This window comes from Barbus barbus, assembly GCF_936440315.1.
Source record: "Barbus barbus genome assembly, chromosome: 44".
NCBI classification, from domain to species: domain Eukaryota; kingdom Metazoa; phylum Chordata; class Actinopteri; order Cypriniformes; family Cyprinidae; genus Barbus; species Barbus barbus.
In genome coordinates, this window is record NC_136722.1 from 16021783 (window position 1) to 16038456 (window position 16674).

Genomic DNA, 16674 nt, shown 5'->3' on the forward strand with positions numbered 1-16674 from the left:
TCTTGAGCATTCACTGCGAACGCTTCAACAATCCAGTTAGGCGGTGTGCTCTCAGGCTTGTGAAGCGCTGAGAACGGCCATTTTGTTTCGAGTGTGGTAATCCCTCACATACACAAACGCAAACATAAAAGTGTGTGTATGAAAGGTTGAATGTCTTTCTCATTCCCCGGCCCAACTTCGAACCGGTTTGTCTTTGTCCTCTCTCTGAGGGGTCTGCTTGACTCTATTTTCATGGATGTGCACTTTTCTTCGACAACAAAGAGCCGATTTTGATGGGGGCGGCACAGCTGGAGAATTGCAATCTAAAAATCACAGCTGGCTCACAGTGGGCGACTGGCCATCCCAGCATCCCTTCTACATTTACAGTGTGTTGTGTCTAAACAGGCTTGGATACCCAGTCTGGGACGAATTCGAAAGCACAATGGTAATAAGGTTGGCCCCCCTGCAAACGAGACCCGATCACTCGAGCTGTGGAAGCGGGCCATGGCGAGGACACTTGTGATTGTTTGCATGCGTTCATATTTTGATTTTCATGTTTATGTATTTGTGCAGACACCTCAGATTTTTTCAAAGCTTTGTACGAGTCACCCACACTTGGATGTCAAGGAGATGGCTTGGATAATAAAAGAAAATGACTCTCAAAAAAATAAAAAGAGACACCAAAACATGTCCTTGCTTCTGTTTCATCATCACACAACTGTTGTTTGCTGAAATTCCCATCTGCTTGTGACGCCCCACTCTTTGCTTACGCCGTTGTTCTCTCTGTACAGTTTCTAAATCACCGACTTGACTATTTGTCAACCTCAGTACGACATGCTGTGGTTTTAAAAAATTCATGCTGTCTAATTTATGGTAATATGCTGCCTATTTAAGTACCAGTAACTGGCTGTTGGAGCTAAAGAGAGAAAACTGGAGGAGGGAGCGATTTGTCTGCATTCTCCAGGTTTAGATGATCAAAGCGTATAATGATCAGGCCACGACCGAGCAAAAAACCACATGGAGCGCTCTGTGTTTATGTTCCTGTTGATGTAGCAATGCTGGGTGGTTCAAACCAAGCTTCGGTTTGCTTGCACTGCATTGGCTGATTTAGTTCAGAGAGAAATAAACAACAAAGGTAATGCACCGTTTTGCAATGCAATTCTATACTTTCCTTTAAATTTTAATATGGCCTTCTTTTTAACTGTGTCTGACCCCACAATTTCATGTTGATAGAAAGACTCATGAGCAGTTTATAAGAGGAGCTGCTGCTTCACTGCAACAGCAGGCCCAACTGGTGCATTCACACTGCGTTTCTGTACCTCTACACACAAATTCACAAAAAGTTTGAAAGAAAAGAGATTGTCTCTTAACAAAAAGAAATAAATTCAAAATGGGTGAGTCAGGAGGGCTAACAGATTTGATTGTCATGAAATCCAATGTACATCAGCAGGGGAACAACATTTAATTCCAACCGGTTATTAATTTATAAAAAAGGCATTTTTTATGTTGCTTCATAAAAACATATGGCAAAAGATCATATTGATTAAAAAACGTTTATTCAGCAAGCAATGCACAGAAAAATAAGCTCTGCATTAAAACAACATATTTGTGCACAATATGTGCACTTTATGTGTTTGTGTACACTTGCACTGTAAATCAGGCCTAAGCCTTATTTTGTTGGCCTAAAACTTAAAGGTAAACTAAAACTAATGAAAAATAGTTTATTAACTGAAATAAAGTTGAAAAAGAAAATAAAACATAAATATTAGGTGAAAAGCTTAAAAACCACACACACAATTGTTTTGGAATAATAGTGTCATTTTAAAATGAAAAATGTAATACACCCCCCCCCCCCCCCCCCCATTTATTTATCTATTTATTTATCTGGTTATATAAATATATTGATGTAAATGTTTAGATGTTGGTAAATATCACTGTATAAAGCAGAACGTACAATTTTTGTTTAATTATAGTGTTTTGTCCACCATATGAATATCTTTCAAATATCCTTTAGCCTGAACATAACTGGCAAATTAGGTGACTAAAGTGCAGAACTGGTGAGTTTGAATAGTGGTTGAAATTTATTACTTGCAATATGGATCAGAAAGCTTGTGAACAGCTTGCAGGGAGTCCATCCCATATGAGTTGAAACAACTTTGAACACATGCTTGCTGAAAAGACATAATGACGCTTCAATGCCCTAAACTGAACCCTACCTAACACTTGTAATATAAGTCTTCTCAAATTGACCTTTGCATACAGACCCTTAGTCTGAAGGTTATTTGATTAAAGCTTTTAGCTCAGACTTCTGAATCACATTCATTAAATATTCAGGTAATAAAGAAGATGTCATATGACCTTTCCTATATAGGCCACAAACTTACTGTAAGTTGGCAAAAATACTCATTCTCGTTTGACATTTCCATGCAATCTAGCTTCTGGTTTGAATCACTTCATTCCACCGCCTCTGCAACTGCACCGTCCACACGGTAAGAGAATGAAATCGACATGCCCCCATGTGACCTCCACGGGAAGCAAAATACAGCAAGGAAATTTAAAGAGTGCGAGCAAAAATCATGACTCAAGTTCTGTGCGGACATTAAGGGGCTTTCCTTCTGCTCACTGTTCCTCCCTCAGGTCTATTTTCCTCTCCAACAGCATCTTGTGAGCTTCATTTGAGGTTTTTACAATGAATCTGCACATTCTTGTGGCTCAAATATACTGTACAAAAGCTGAACCAACTGTCTCCACAAAGAGACATTTGACCCTTGATTGGTGGAACTGTTGAAATACAGTTATCCTTAACACACAACCTCATTCAGGTCCGAGCTTAGACCTGTAACATGAGTGTATTGATTCCCAATCCCTCCAGCAGTGCTGGAAAAGCATTATTCTAGTTCTGCTTGACTGTGCCTAAGACAGGGGGTAAACAGGGACTCTCCTTTAGCCAGAGACCAACAGTAATGTGCTGAGTAAGACGAGGGGGGTCCCGCTAAGGCCAGATAGTGACATTTGACCACGGCCTCCATCTGAGACTAATCAATCACATCATTATAATCGTCCAGGTTGAGGAATTTTCTAGCATGGTTGAAGGTTTTGGTGGTCTCCTCCTGTGAAGATGGCTTTCATTATAACGCCATAGGGAAAGAGATATTATTTTGCAGAGTAAATGCTTACCACAGCTGAGCTTTGATGTGAAGTTAATTATTATGTGCTGAATATAGCAACTACAACTGAATTTATTCTTATGTCTGCATTACCCCCCTGCTCTCCCCCCACCATCATGAACAGCACTGTGACTGCAATGGAGTCATTCAGATTCCTGGGCACCACCATCTCTCAGGACCTGAAGTGGGATATTCACATAGACTCCATTGTCAGAAAGGCCCAGCAGAGGTTGTACTTTCTTCGCCAGCTGAGGAAGTTCAATCTGCCACAGGACTTGCTGAAACAGTTCTACTCCGCCATCATTGAATCCATCCTCTGCACTTCAATAACTGTCTGGTTCAGCTCAGCTACCAAGTCTGACCTCAGAAGACTACGGAGGATAGTCCGGACTGCTGAGCGAATCATTGGTACAACCCTCCCCACTCTCCAGGAACTGTACTTATCCAGAGTGAGTAAAAGGGCTGGTAAAATCACTCTGGACCCCTCACATCCAGCACACTCCCTCTTTGAACTGTTACCGTCTGGTCGACGCTACAGAGCCCTGAGCACCAGAACGACCAGACACAGGAACAGTTTCTTCCCTAAGGCAATCCATCTCATGAACACTCAATAATAAACGTGGAACACACAACTATAATACATTATCCATTCACCACACTCACTTATTTTATTTTTATTTTCTAATTTCTAATTTGCACATACTTGACCTGTACATACATGGTTGTCTATATTATATATTGTGTTTTTGCTGCTTCGTACATTGCCTATTTGGATATTATTCTTTTATTATCGGTGTCCTGTCCTGTTGCTGTCTCTCTGCTGCACTGTGGAGCTTCTGTCACTACAACAAATTCCTTGTATGTGTAAACATACCTGACCAATAAAGCTCATTCTGATTCTGATTCTGATTACATGAATTAGGCAAATGAGTTCAAAGAGTTCAATAAAACAGATTTTAGTGAAGCAAATTTAACTCAGTAGATGCTGATTCAACAATGATAATATCCGATTCTCGTATAATTTTTTTTTAAATTCTAAAAAAACGTAGACTCTGAGAGTGAAGCTATCATTTACTATATGTTCAGAATAGCATATAATACTAATCTTATACTTTTTCATTTTTATAACTATTATCGGTCATAACTTTTAAAATGCTTTAGGGAAATGAGTTCAGTAAAAACAGATTTTAGTAAAGCATATTGAACTCTGTAGATGCTGTTTCAATAATGATAATAGTATTCTGCATTATTCAAGCTACTGTTAGTGCATATGCTTTACATGAATGAATACATTTACATGCATAACAGTTCATATTCTTCATTTTAATTACACTACCTTTCAAAATTTGGGGTTATGAACTTATTTTTTAAATGTTTTGAAAGTCTAACATTGTTGCATTTATTTGAACAAAAATACAGTGAAAACAGTATTATCTTATTTAAATATGAAATATTATTTTAATATTATAATATATTAAACAGTAAATAATATTACAATTTTAAATGACCATGGTCCTTTAAAAAAACATGATAATTTAGAAATATGCTGATTTGGTGCTCAAATAAATATTTATTTGAAATAATAATAATTATTAATAATAATTAAATAATATTTTGTAATAATTATAAAAGATTTACTGTCACTTTTGATCAATTTAATTAGTCCTTGCTGAATAAAAATCTCACAGAGAAATCTCATTGGTCTAAAACCCTATTAACTATATTATGCAAAAATCGAAAGCATCCTGATTGACAGTTATTGAAGTGCATCACGCAGCATTTTTGCTTTCAGTGTACTGGAATCTTGTTGCTTTGCACAAGGTTAGAACACACTGTAACAATTCTTCTTTTAAACTTAAAAAGATATTAAACCTACTGCTAATAAAACGTGGCCAGTTTCACAATATTACTTAATAAAAACACAATTGTTTCTTAACCTTCCCAGAGGTAAACAACAGCTTTTCATGTTGGTTCCCTGAAAATACACCAAGCGTAAAAGTCAATAATCAAGTTTATCTCCGAGCTGATGGGTTCAAATGAGCACTTAAAGAACGTCTCTTCATTTTGTGGATTCAGTCGCCTTATTAATTCAAATCCGACTTTGAATGCCTGCATGTAGCCGGGGTAATTATTAGCAGGGGAAGATCAAAGGAAGCATATTATGGTCCTTCTTCAATTTTTTTTTCTTTTTTTGCTGATGTGTGTGATGTGCCTCCACTTTGATGTTGTAAGCTGTTTCATTTAATGTAGAGAGGATAAAAATACTACACCATGTAATCTGGCATTTATCCTGGGAGAGCAGAATTCCAAAATGTGACACATGTCAAGAGGCTGGAAAAAAGGAACAAGGAGGGGAAAGCACTTGAAAGAATGAGTGCGTTTCATCCCAAAGAACTGACCCCCCATCTATGAACGCATCATCAAATACACTGTGCTTTTAAAAGCAGGAAGATTCAGCTTTTCATTAAAATGATAAATAAGCAAATGCTCTATTGACCTGGTGAAGATAATTAGACAGAGATGATGGACAGGATGCATAGTCAATATAATGTTTTAGCTTTTGAAGGTAAGACAATCATTTACCTTTTTATTTTTATTCATTTATTTATTTTTTAAACTATTATCAGCTGTAACTTTTTAACATTTTTATCTTAACTAATTATTATTAAGTCATTGTGAAATTAAAGTATTCCTTTTTCAGCTATTGTTAAACAAAATCACACTTGCTTGTTTATTTTATATTTGCCTATATGTGAAGTTATTAATGTAATTTTGGGACGAGTACGCCCATCTAATCTTCCAATTAATATCCGAGCATAAAAACAACCTCTTACCACTACCGTTGTTAGTTCTTTCAGCATCCCTCCACCTCCCCATCTCCTCCTTTATGCATTTATTTCATTTATCCTTCTGTCTATAAGGGGGCTATCGGAGCTCGAATAGAATACTCTCTCTGAGTCCTCCATTGCAGACATCAAGCCAAATCCGTTTATAACTAATGTTAAGATTATATGAGCACATGAATTGGTGAAATATTTTTTTCTTAGTCAAACTGCAATAACCAGTAAGCAAACATGATTTACTAATTGGTAGTGGGTTGCAGATGATAGCAGGGTGGAGAAACATTATCACATTATTATATTTTAGGGAGCATTTGATTGGGCAAATATCTGTGTAGTGCAGGATGAGTCAACACTACTTTTTTCCATTTTCCTTGAAGGAAAAGTTTGTATTTGAAATATGCACGTCCGCTAAAAGTGAATGTTGGAAACACTAGCTAACAGATACAATCAAAATGGCACAAAAATTCAAATTTCACGTCTTTAAAAAACAGAGTATCAAGCAATATAGAGTATGCATTATGTAGCAAGATGAACGTTCTGAGTGTGCCTGTGATAAAACGAGAAAGAAAGAGAAAAAGGAATACAGACGAGTCCTTATATGTTGATATGAACCCCCTCCCTGCCAAAAGTATTGATTTTTGTGTCTGTGTGTGTAAAGGGAGCGAGCACATGCGAGTGAGAAACAATTGAGAAAAATGACTCCATGTATGAATATACATTGAAAAAAAATAGGTGTTAAAAACTGAGTAGTACTGAATTTGTATATATCCAAGAAAAATACATTTGTTCAGTTATGAACTTGTGTGCATGTGTGCTCTGCAGACAGATAGAGGGATATACTGCGTGTGTATAAAATGTGTGTGTGTGTGTGTGTGTGTGTGTGTGTTTGTTAATGATATATCTTCCTTGGTCGGGCCTGTGATTCCAATTTGGAGGCTGTCAGAGTTCAGGGTGACGGAGTGTCAGAGCTGGAAGCTTGATGCATGTGGAAAGGGCAGGTTCCATAGGGGCCCGGCAGTGCCTCTGTCATCAGACACACACACAAACACACACGTGGCGAAATGTCATGCACAAATATGCACTCAACCCCACACACTGTCAGGGCACAGCGCGTGCACATGGAGGGGCCCACACGCTCATGACCCCCCCCCCCCCGTTTCATGTATTTCATATGTGTCTGAAGCAAAAAAGCGGCAGAAATGACTGGGAATTATTATCTGGCAAACCTTCCACGAAATAGAATAAAACAGCAGCGGCAGCCCAGCGAGAGCTGAATTCAAACCGTCAGAAGCGGCTCTGTGTACCTGCTCAACCACCATGAGGAGCCTCATTAACAACATGCAAAGTGAACTCATTCAGAGGCTGAGGAGACGATCCCAGCTGTCACTGAAGATGACTGCTTTAATTGTCTAGGGAGGGGGCGGCGGAGGGGAATGAAAACCGAATGAAGTGTTGTTCACTAATTGAAAGATTTCTCCTCATATTCCAGGTTCCTTGTGACAGATGCCCGAGGAGCCATTGAGGAAAAGGGAGCTGACTTCATTGTGAGCTGATGAAAGAGACAGACCTTGGCCTCCCAGAAGGAGTTATTCTCCGAGGCGACTTGAAGAGGGATAGTACCGCACAGGTGTGACAGCCCGTCAGAAACGCGGCGCGTGCGTTTACACACACAAATACACAAATGAGAGACAAAACTCACAAAGGACAGAGCTGCACTGGGCACCTGTGCCACTTTGATACCGCTGCCCGGGAAAAGTGTGGGAGATGTTTGGAACATCTTAATGGTTCCTCAAAACACAGTTGTGTTCAGATACGATGTTACTGAGCTGCGGTGGAGGTGCTTTTTCTGTAGACTCACAGTAAAAGTGTTACTCTGAACTTCAGGAGTATCTTTTTTGTTTTTCATATCTTGATGGCCCTTATCATAAAGTACTGTGGTGGTATTGTGATCCAGCAATGGTGTGAGATGCTAATGTCATGGTGTTGTTTGGGAGTTTCTTTAACTTTAGGGAACTTTTAGAACCCTTTTAAAAGCCTTTTAGAAAATACTCTCAATTCTTTAATTAGTTTCTATTAATAATGGTTATTGGATATATAATAAGAGTATTCTTTATTTAATAAATAATTCTGTATGTAATTATTAATAATATTATTTTTGAAGCCAGGACAGTTCTAACCACAGTATAATTTCCATAAAATTTCCAAATGATGTACTGTTTTTCACGTACACATTTTGTGCTGCAAATTACATTATATGGCATTACATTATATTATATACAAATACATTATATAACAAAATCTGTATCACTTAACATGTATCACTTTCAAACAAAGAAACATATAATATTCTTTGTTTATTTCACTTTTTGTTCAGTTTATTTACATATTTTTGACACATAATATTTATATATAATTATTCATATTTCTCATATTTTGAGACTGAAAATCTGGGCCCCAGACTAGAATAAAACAATAAAATCTACATTAAACTGATTTAAAAAGTAGCAAAAATAAAGGGTAAAATTTCAAATTTTATATTAGATTACTACCATTTATATATTTGTTAATTAAATTAAATGAAATAATTTTTAATTAAATCACCTCCTAGGAGGTTGAAGGTTGAAGAAATGACCATATACACTATCATTTAAATGTCAGGGGTAAAATCAATAATTTTTTTATTTTTAATAATAATTAACCTGATTAAGAAAAGACTATTTCAAATTATCAAAAGTTACAGTAAATGCATTTGTAATGTTACAAAAGATTTTTATTTCAAATAAATGCCATTGTTTTCTATTCATTAAAGAATCTTGAAACAATGTAGCGTGGTTCTTACAAAAACAAAAAGTAAAAAAAAGAATAACTAAATAATTTTTTTTTTTATAATAATAAAATAAATTAATATAAAAATGAAGCAGCTTGATAATAAGCAGAAATGTTTCTTAGGCACCAAATCAGCATATTAGAATAATGTGATTTTGAAGACTGAAGTAAAAGCTCCTAAAAATTCAGCCTTTGCATCAAAGGAATAAATTACATTTTAAAATTATGTTTTAAATTTACATGTTTGTCACGGTGCACACAGCAAGGATGAACGAGGAACACGGAGACGAGGATAAACTCAAAATAACAGTCTTTAATAAGGCAAGGCAAGGCTGACACACAGAAACACCGGGGAGTAACGAGTAGACCAGACAAAATCTAACTGAACAGACAGGAACTAATATACACCGGATAATGACAGATAATAACTAAAACACAGCTGGACAAGAATCAACTAATAATCACACTCAACGAGGACAGGAAACAAACCAAATAAGGACACAAAAGGTGGGAACACATGACACACGACAATGTTAAATTGCAATAATATTTCACAATATAATTTTTTTTTTGATAAAATAAATGTAGCTTTGGTGAGCATAAAAGACTATTCAAAAATATTTTTAAATTTTGATGACCCCAAACTCTTGAAAAACAAACAAACAAACAAACAAAAAACACATAATCAGTTAATTGTTACTTAATTAACCAATTCATGTCCAAAAACCAAAATATACCTTCAGCATCAGTTCAACCATACAACCGACAAATATATTTTAATATGCTTTAAAATGCCATTAATTGTTGTGATGGTAAAGCTCAATTTTCAGCAGTCATTATTTGAGTTTTCAGTGCAACATGACCCTTCGGAAATCTTTCTAATATGCTGATTTGGTGCTCAAAAATTTTCTTACTATTACCAGTACAAAAAGTTTTGCTGTTTATTATCTATTTTTTATTTGTGGAAACTATGAAACATAATTTTTCAGGATCCTTTGATGAATAGAAAGTTCAAAAGAACAACATTTATTTGAAATTGTAATCTTTTGTGAAATTATAAACATCTTTACTGTCAATTTTGATCAGTTTAATGCAGCCTTACTGAAGATGTACGAACAAACAACAGCATGCTCACATTACAATAGCATCCCTCACTTCGTCCCACCGGAGTCACAAACAATAAGATGTCCTCATATGAACCCAATGAAGTTGCAGCATTATTCTTATTGACTCAAGTCCACGATGCTATAAAAGCATCCACCCCACCTTCCCATGGACTACTTTAAAGGCAGTATGCAGTCAGGAGGAGGAGAAGGGGTACAATGGCAACTTTGTAAATGTCAGAGATTTCAAAGTTTGACATAATGAAAGGAAACAAGCATCATCCTCCCCCTGCGCCCATTAAAACCAGCCTGCAACACATCCCCCTGTTTAGCAATTAGCTCTCCTGGATTTTCAGACGACCAGAGGAGAGCAGGAGAGGAAAGAAAACAAAACAGAGAAGAAGGGAGGGAGGTAATGAAGAGGGGATGGAAGGGGAGGGAGGTTGGAGATGGTCTCTCTCTCTGGCTGCCGGGGCCCAGCAGTGCCCTAAGGCAGTCGAGACAATAACTGACACATTTCTTAACCTAGTGTAGTGATGCTCCATATCCTGTAGCCTGGACCTTCCCTGTTCCCTTAGCATCCCGAGCTTTCCTTTTATCCCCATCCATCAGAGAGAGCTGACAGCCTGCCACAGGGGGACTAACAACACACATACACACACGCACAAGCAAGCAAAACACCTCTGAAACTCCTTTCACACCAGGCACCCTGACAACTCGGTGATAAACACAATATGCAGAAAACTGCATATTAAAGAACACAAATGATTATTATGTCCACAGGGCAGCCGTACAATACGAACCAATATGATAGATGAAGCCGCTGGAAGGTTTTATGGGTGCCTAGGAACAGGCAGAAACAAAAGGAGATGAAATTGCAAAGCAGGGGAAGGGAAATCACTTTTGGGTTATAAAAATCATTCGGCGAGAGGAAATAATAGAGGTAACAGCATTGGCTGCAATTATTTAATTGAAAAACGTTGGAAAACCTTATAAATTTATGCAGAATTATTGCCCATCCATGAGAAATGTTAATATTTCAAAACATTGGGACATTTGTGAGTGTAATTGCGGCGTTTTCTGGAGTGTGAGGAGCGTGTGAATGTCTGCTTGGGGTTTGGTGATATTGTGGGCAGGCTGAGCAGGAAACAGACAGGAACATGTTGACAGACCTGAGACCAGTTTTGTCAGCTGATCAAATTTTCATGGCCAAGCGCTGCTGCTTATGACTGCAACTGCATTAGAGTCCTGTGATAGGAGAATATTGGTACGAGGACAGGTTTTTCCATCTGTTATTTTTGTCCTTCCTTCCATCAATCCATGCATCCATATTCTTCACTCCTGTATTCTTTATTTCCTTTCTTCCTTTAATCCATGTTTTTCTCCATCCATCCATCCATCCATTTCTCTTTCCTTCCATCCATCCTTCTTTCTCTTCTTCCTTCCTTTTTCACCCCCCACCTGTTTCTTTCCATTCTTTTTCATCCACCCATCATCTATCTTTCTCCTTACTTCCATTTCTCCCTCTAGCATCTATCCTTTCCTCCTTCCATATATCCCTTCTTCCTTTTATTCATCCATCCTTTATTGTTTATTTCTCCCACACTCCATATTTTCCTTCCATTTATCCCCCAATCTTTCTCTTCTTACGTCTGTCATCCCTCCCATTTCTTTCCATTCCTCTCATCCACCTATCATCTCCTTCCTTTTCCTCTTATCAATCCCTTTTTCTAACTTTCTTAATTTTTCCTGCATCTATCCATCCTATCCTTACTTCTTTCTTCCCTGCCTACATCATCCATCCTTTATTTCTTACTTCTTTCCCTCCCTCTGTCCTTCCTTCCATTCATTCATCCTTCACTGCTTACTTCCTTTTTCTTCCTTCTTTTTCTTTTTAAAAGTCCCTTCTTGGCTGTTGCTACAGTTGAAACACTGAACAGACCAAGAATGGTTAACAAGGACAATTTACTAACAACGCTATAAATCTGTTCTGTTTGTGCTCTTATAGTTGTTCTTATCAATGCAAAGGAGGCCAGGGTCAGTGCAAGAGAGCGAATCCACAGGTCTTATTTAATGTCTCTGTTTGCCCTTTCATGAAAGCTCCTACGTCGTTAGCATGAATATTTAGATGCTGCTGTATCATGTGCACACCACCATTCGCCTTTAAATGGAGCTCCTCCTATTAATGATCTTAATGATGAGAAAGGGCGAACATCCTCGCAAAGTTGGCCCAGCCAACGCACCTCCGAGGCCTCGACGCTATACTTTATGATGATGTTCTGTGCAATTAATCAAAGTGGCGTTTATTGCTTGTGCCAGACATATTAAATTGCTCCCTTGTCCTTAGGGCTCCGGGGCTACTGGGTGTCATTACGGCCCCGCAATCACTAAAACTCATTTCCTGTTTTTGCTACAGGTCACATATAATCTAAAAAGGTGCCCGGTCTCCTCTCCGATTGTAACATAAACTATATTGGAAATGGGAGTAAATTGTAGAAAATCCTGAGCCTAGGATGTATTTGCGTAATGCGTTCACAACATATGTCTGCTTTTGCCCTGTGCTGATTTGAGAGGCAATGGGTTTTATAATATAGCCATGCGAAGAATATAAAAACAAGAGTTATACGCTGTGTTTCCTCCTCGTTTGATCAGACTTGTGTATGAAAATAAGCTCTTTTGTCCCCTTCGTCTTAAGTGGCAACATCTCTCTTATGGTCACAATAAACAGCTCATTAACAAGCAAAGCCTGTTCCTGTCTGGTGTGCGGTAATACAGGCCGCTAGCAAAGAAACACAGATAATGTATAATCACACTCACAAACGTGTGAACAAATGTGACGAGTTGCATTAAAGTAGCGAAGCTGGCTTAGGAGACCACTCCTCCTCTGAGACAACATAGCCATGCTCTGTCCCAAAACCCAGTGTGCTGCCTATAGAGGGAGCATTTTAAAGCATTGTAATGAGTTGCCTGTTATGAAAGGTGTTTTATTTATGCTGCCATATTCTGTGATGAAAACTCTAATGCCGCATTGCTTGCCTTCAATTTCAAAATGCACTGTGATGTGCTTTGTGAAAAAATAAGTTGCAAGAAATTGTAAATAAAAGTAATATAAACATAATTAAACTTTAATTAAACATTGAAAACACTGATAAATATAAGAAATAAATAATAAATGAATGTAATAATAATAATAATAATAATAATAATAATAATTGTACAATATAACTTATACAATATAATTGTGCTCAAGGCTGAACAGTAATATTGTGAAATATTATTACAATTTAAAATAACTGGTTTATATTTTAATATGCTTTAAAATGCCATTAATTGTTGTGATGGCAAAGCTCAATTTTCAGCAGTCATTATTTGAGTTTTCAGTGCAACATGACCCTTCAGAAATCTTTCTAATATGCTGATTTGGTGCTCAAAATACTATTACCAGTACAAAAAGTTGTGCTATTTATTATCTATTTTTTATTTGAGGAAACTATGAAACATAATTTTTCAGGATCCTTTGATGAATAGAAAGTTCAAAAGAACAACATTTATTTGACATTGTAATCTTTCGTGAAATTATAAACATCTTTACTGTCAATTTTGATCAGTTTAATGCAGCCTTACTGAAGATGTACGAACCCTGCTTATTTCGAAAACTTTTATGTCTGTCATTTCTTGGCAGTGGGTTTTTGGATGACTTATCAGATAGTGTCCCTGGCTCTTCGATGTTAAAATTAATCAGACCATCGCTAGGTCTCTCTTTCTAGATACCGCGTGAGCCCTGATCCTACGGGTCAGTCTTCATGAGATAATTTGCTGCTGCAGTCGGAATGGGAGGGTGGGGGAGGACAGTTATTTCAGTGGGACAGGCAGTTAGTTAGCCTTGCCATCAGGGTGGCATCTGTCATCCCACTGTGCTACTGCTTGTGTCCTATGATGGATGTTACAATTTGGACCATCAAAATAGGAGCCCCCTGCTGCTTTTAATTGCCAAAGCCGGGCGCCGCACATTTGTTATTACCAAGCGCTTGTTACGTCACACCAAATGAATTAACAGGTGAAGATAATAGATGTGCACCTGGGCGACCCGGTCTACAGCCCCTATGAGGGCCCTGAGTAATTACGGGATAATAAATGTTCAGTATTGTAGCAGTGGGGGGCAGCATTAGACAGGCAAAAAAAGCCTCCCTGACAGGCTGTATGGAAATACGCTCCACCGCCAGCAATGACACACACTCATCAGCTGCCTGACAGATGCTTGTATAATTAGACCTGTAATACATACAATTAGAAAAATAGTGAAAAGTGTGCAATTTTACAGGTATAAATATATTCCATCGATTCCATCGTTTCATTAAAATCGTTAAAACTTGGCACCGCAAGGTCTGCTAGAGTAAGTGCAACGGTGGCAGCTTCTTGCAGACAGAATATCTATAACAGAAAGTAATGGGTTGTCTACAGCCGAGTAAAGAACTTCTAAGGATGTACAAAAACTCCCCAAAACACAGTCATGATGTCTGCTGAACCTTTGTGGCAATTACATACCAACCTGGGCTCTTTAAAAATACATGCCTCTACCTACAATTTTGCAAACCTCCTATCCAAAAACGTAGCTATCCATACAATTCACTACAGTCTCCAGCTGGAATAATCACTAGAGGCAGTAAAACACCAACAAATTGTATTCCCTTTCACATAATTTATGATTACAATGGCAGATTATTGATTGATAAAGACTTTTTTGTGTGGTTTCTTGCACAATACTGTTACCAGAGCACATGATTTGTAAGCGAGGCCCCTATCATACCAGTTCGAATATTTTGAACAAGCCTAATATTTTTCGCATTCTTGTCATTTTACTGATGACTGCTTCTCTAATCTCGGGGGTGGGGGGTGGGTTCGTTGTGCCATTCACAAACGCTTGCTCTTGAAAGATGGTTTAGAACCCAGTTTATCTGGACCAGCTGGCTCCACTAAATCACAACCTGTAAGTATGATAAATAATAGACGTTTATATTTTCTATTGAGTGTTCAAAAAAAGGAACTATGGCAATGGGTGGATCGTTTCCAACACGCTGAACACGGTAGACCAATAACAACAGATTGGGCCATCTGACCAGTAAATCAGAGCAGAGTAGGCTAATGGAAAGGAGGGGTTTAGCGAGACTGAATCTTAGAACAAAAAATCCTTTGAGAGTCGCTGGAAAATGAGGTGATATTAAATGCATATTTTGAGAAAACGAAAGCGTTTTTGACTTTGCATGCATCGTAATAGGGGCACTTTAATGTTTGCATCACATAATAAGCATGGTTTTTCTTAAATAGTAAACTTGCTTGATAGCTCACCTGATACAGCATTCAGAGTGTGATGCAAAGTGAAACAAGTTACGATAAAAGAGCTTGTGGAAGACTTGTAGAAGCAAGTTAAAATAGCATGGTTGCTTTAGCAAATGCATTTTTATCTTACATTTCTTTTTGGTGCCACTCACTGAGCATTTCATCATTCAAACTAGTTTGATTCATACGACAACCAATGAAACACCATGTCTGCACTGGACGTGAGCAGAGCAATGCAACACTGACATTAAACTGATGCCTTGTTTTATTCCTGATGTACTCCATGCTCATTTCTGACAACAGTACAAATGGATTCAAACTTTAGCTTTGACATGTTTAGTGTAGATAGCTTTAAACTGTTGTGCGTCTCAACAATGGTCATGCCCGTTGTAGACACGATTAACGATAATCTGTTTTGGATAAAACTGAACATGCTTTAAGTGCCACTCACATTTAATTTCTGAACTGCTGTTATACATACAAGAACCAACAATAAAACTTTGCCATATTCTTGTTCATCTGTTTTGGTGGTTTTAGCGCCACTCACTGGACATTTGACTTTTAAAGTGTTGCAAAAAATGTAAGAAGCAACATAACATCATTTTGCAGCAATGTTACCACAGGCACATATTTCCAGTGAGCCTGGGTTGATCAAAACCAGGAGAGAGTAAATATAACCGGCTCAAAACTGGAGGCAGTGGGAGTCGGCGCGTTCAGTAGAGCGTCAGCCAGAGATGGCTAGATATAAATAAGCCCAGAATGTCTTAAGCAAACAGAAATTATACAAAATTAATTAGCGAGCCCCGGATGATAATTACCGGTGGTGAGCGGCTGGGCCTTTGCGTGGGGCTGGAAAGAGCCCAGGCACAACAGAATTTGGGAGGATGTGGCGCGAGTCTGCGTTTGCAGCCTGCTGCCGCCTCCACACAAACCTCTGTAATTACTAACTTACATTTCTCTCGTTCGCCTTCACCTTTCATTTCGCAGTCATTTGGGAGAGCCAAGGTAAACCAGAGGACTAATTGGCAATAGACGATTCCACTGGTGAGGCGTAATGCATTAAAGATGTGGGGCTCTGGCTAGTTATGAGCAGCCAAATAAACATTAGCCTTTAGCCATGCAGCTAACCTTCAGTATCCTGCCCCCTACACACAATCCCCTCCTTCTGTCTCTGCCTGTCTCTCTCTCCATCACAGTTCTTTATTGCCAATGCATCAATAGACATAACAAAAGCCGTTCCAAGTCCTTTACTGGCATGACTGCCACACATTCAATTTTGCCAAAATATTAACACACAACAAAATCAGTCTCAAACAAACAAATAAATGAATACATTTTTGAATCTGATAAAATAAATACATAAAATAGCAGTGAGAATTTAATAAAAACATAAATAAATGAAGGTAAGTGGTGTCTATA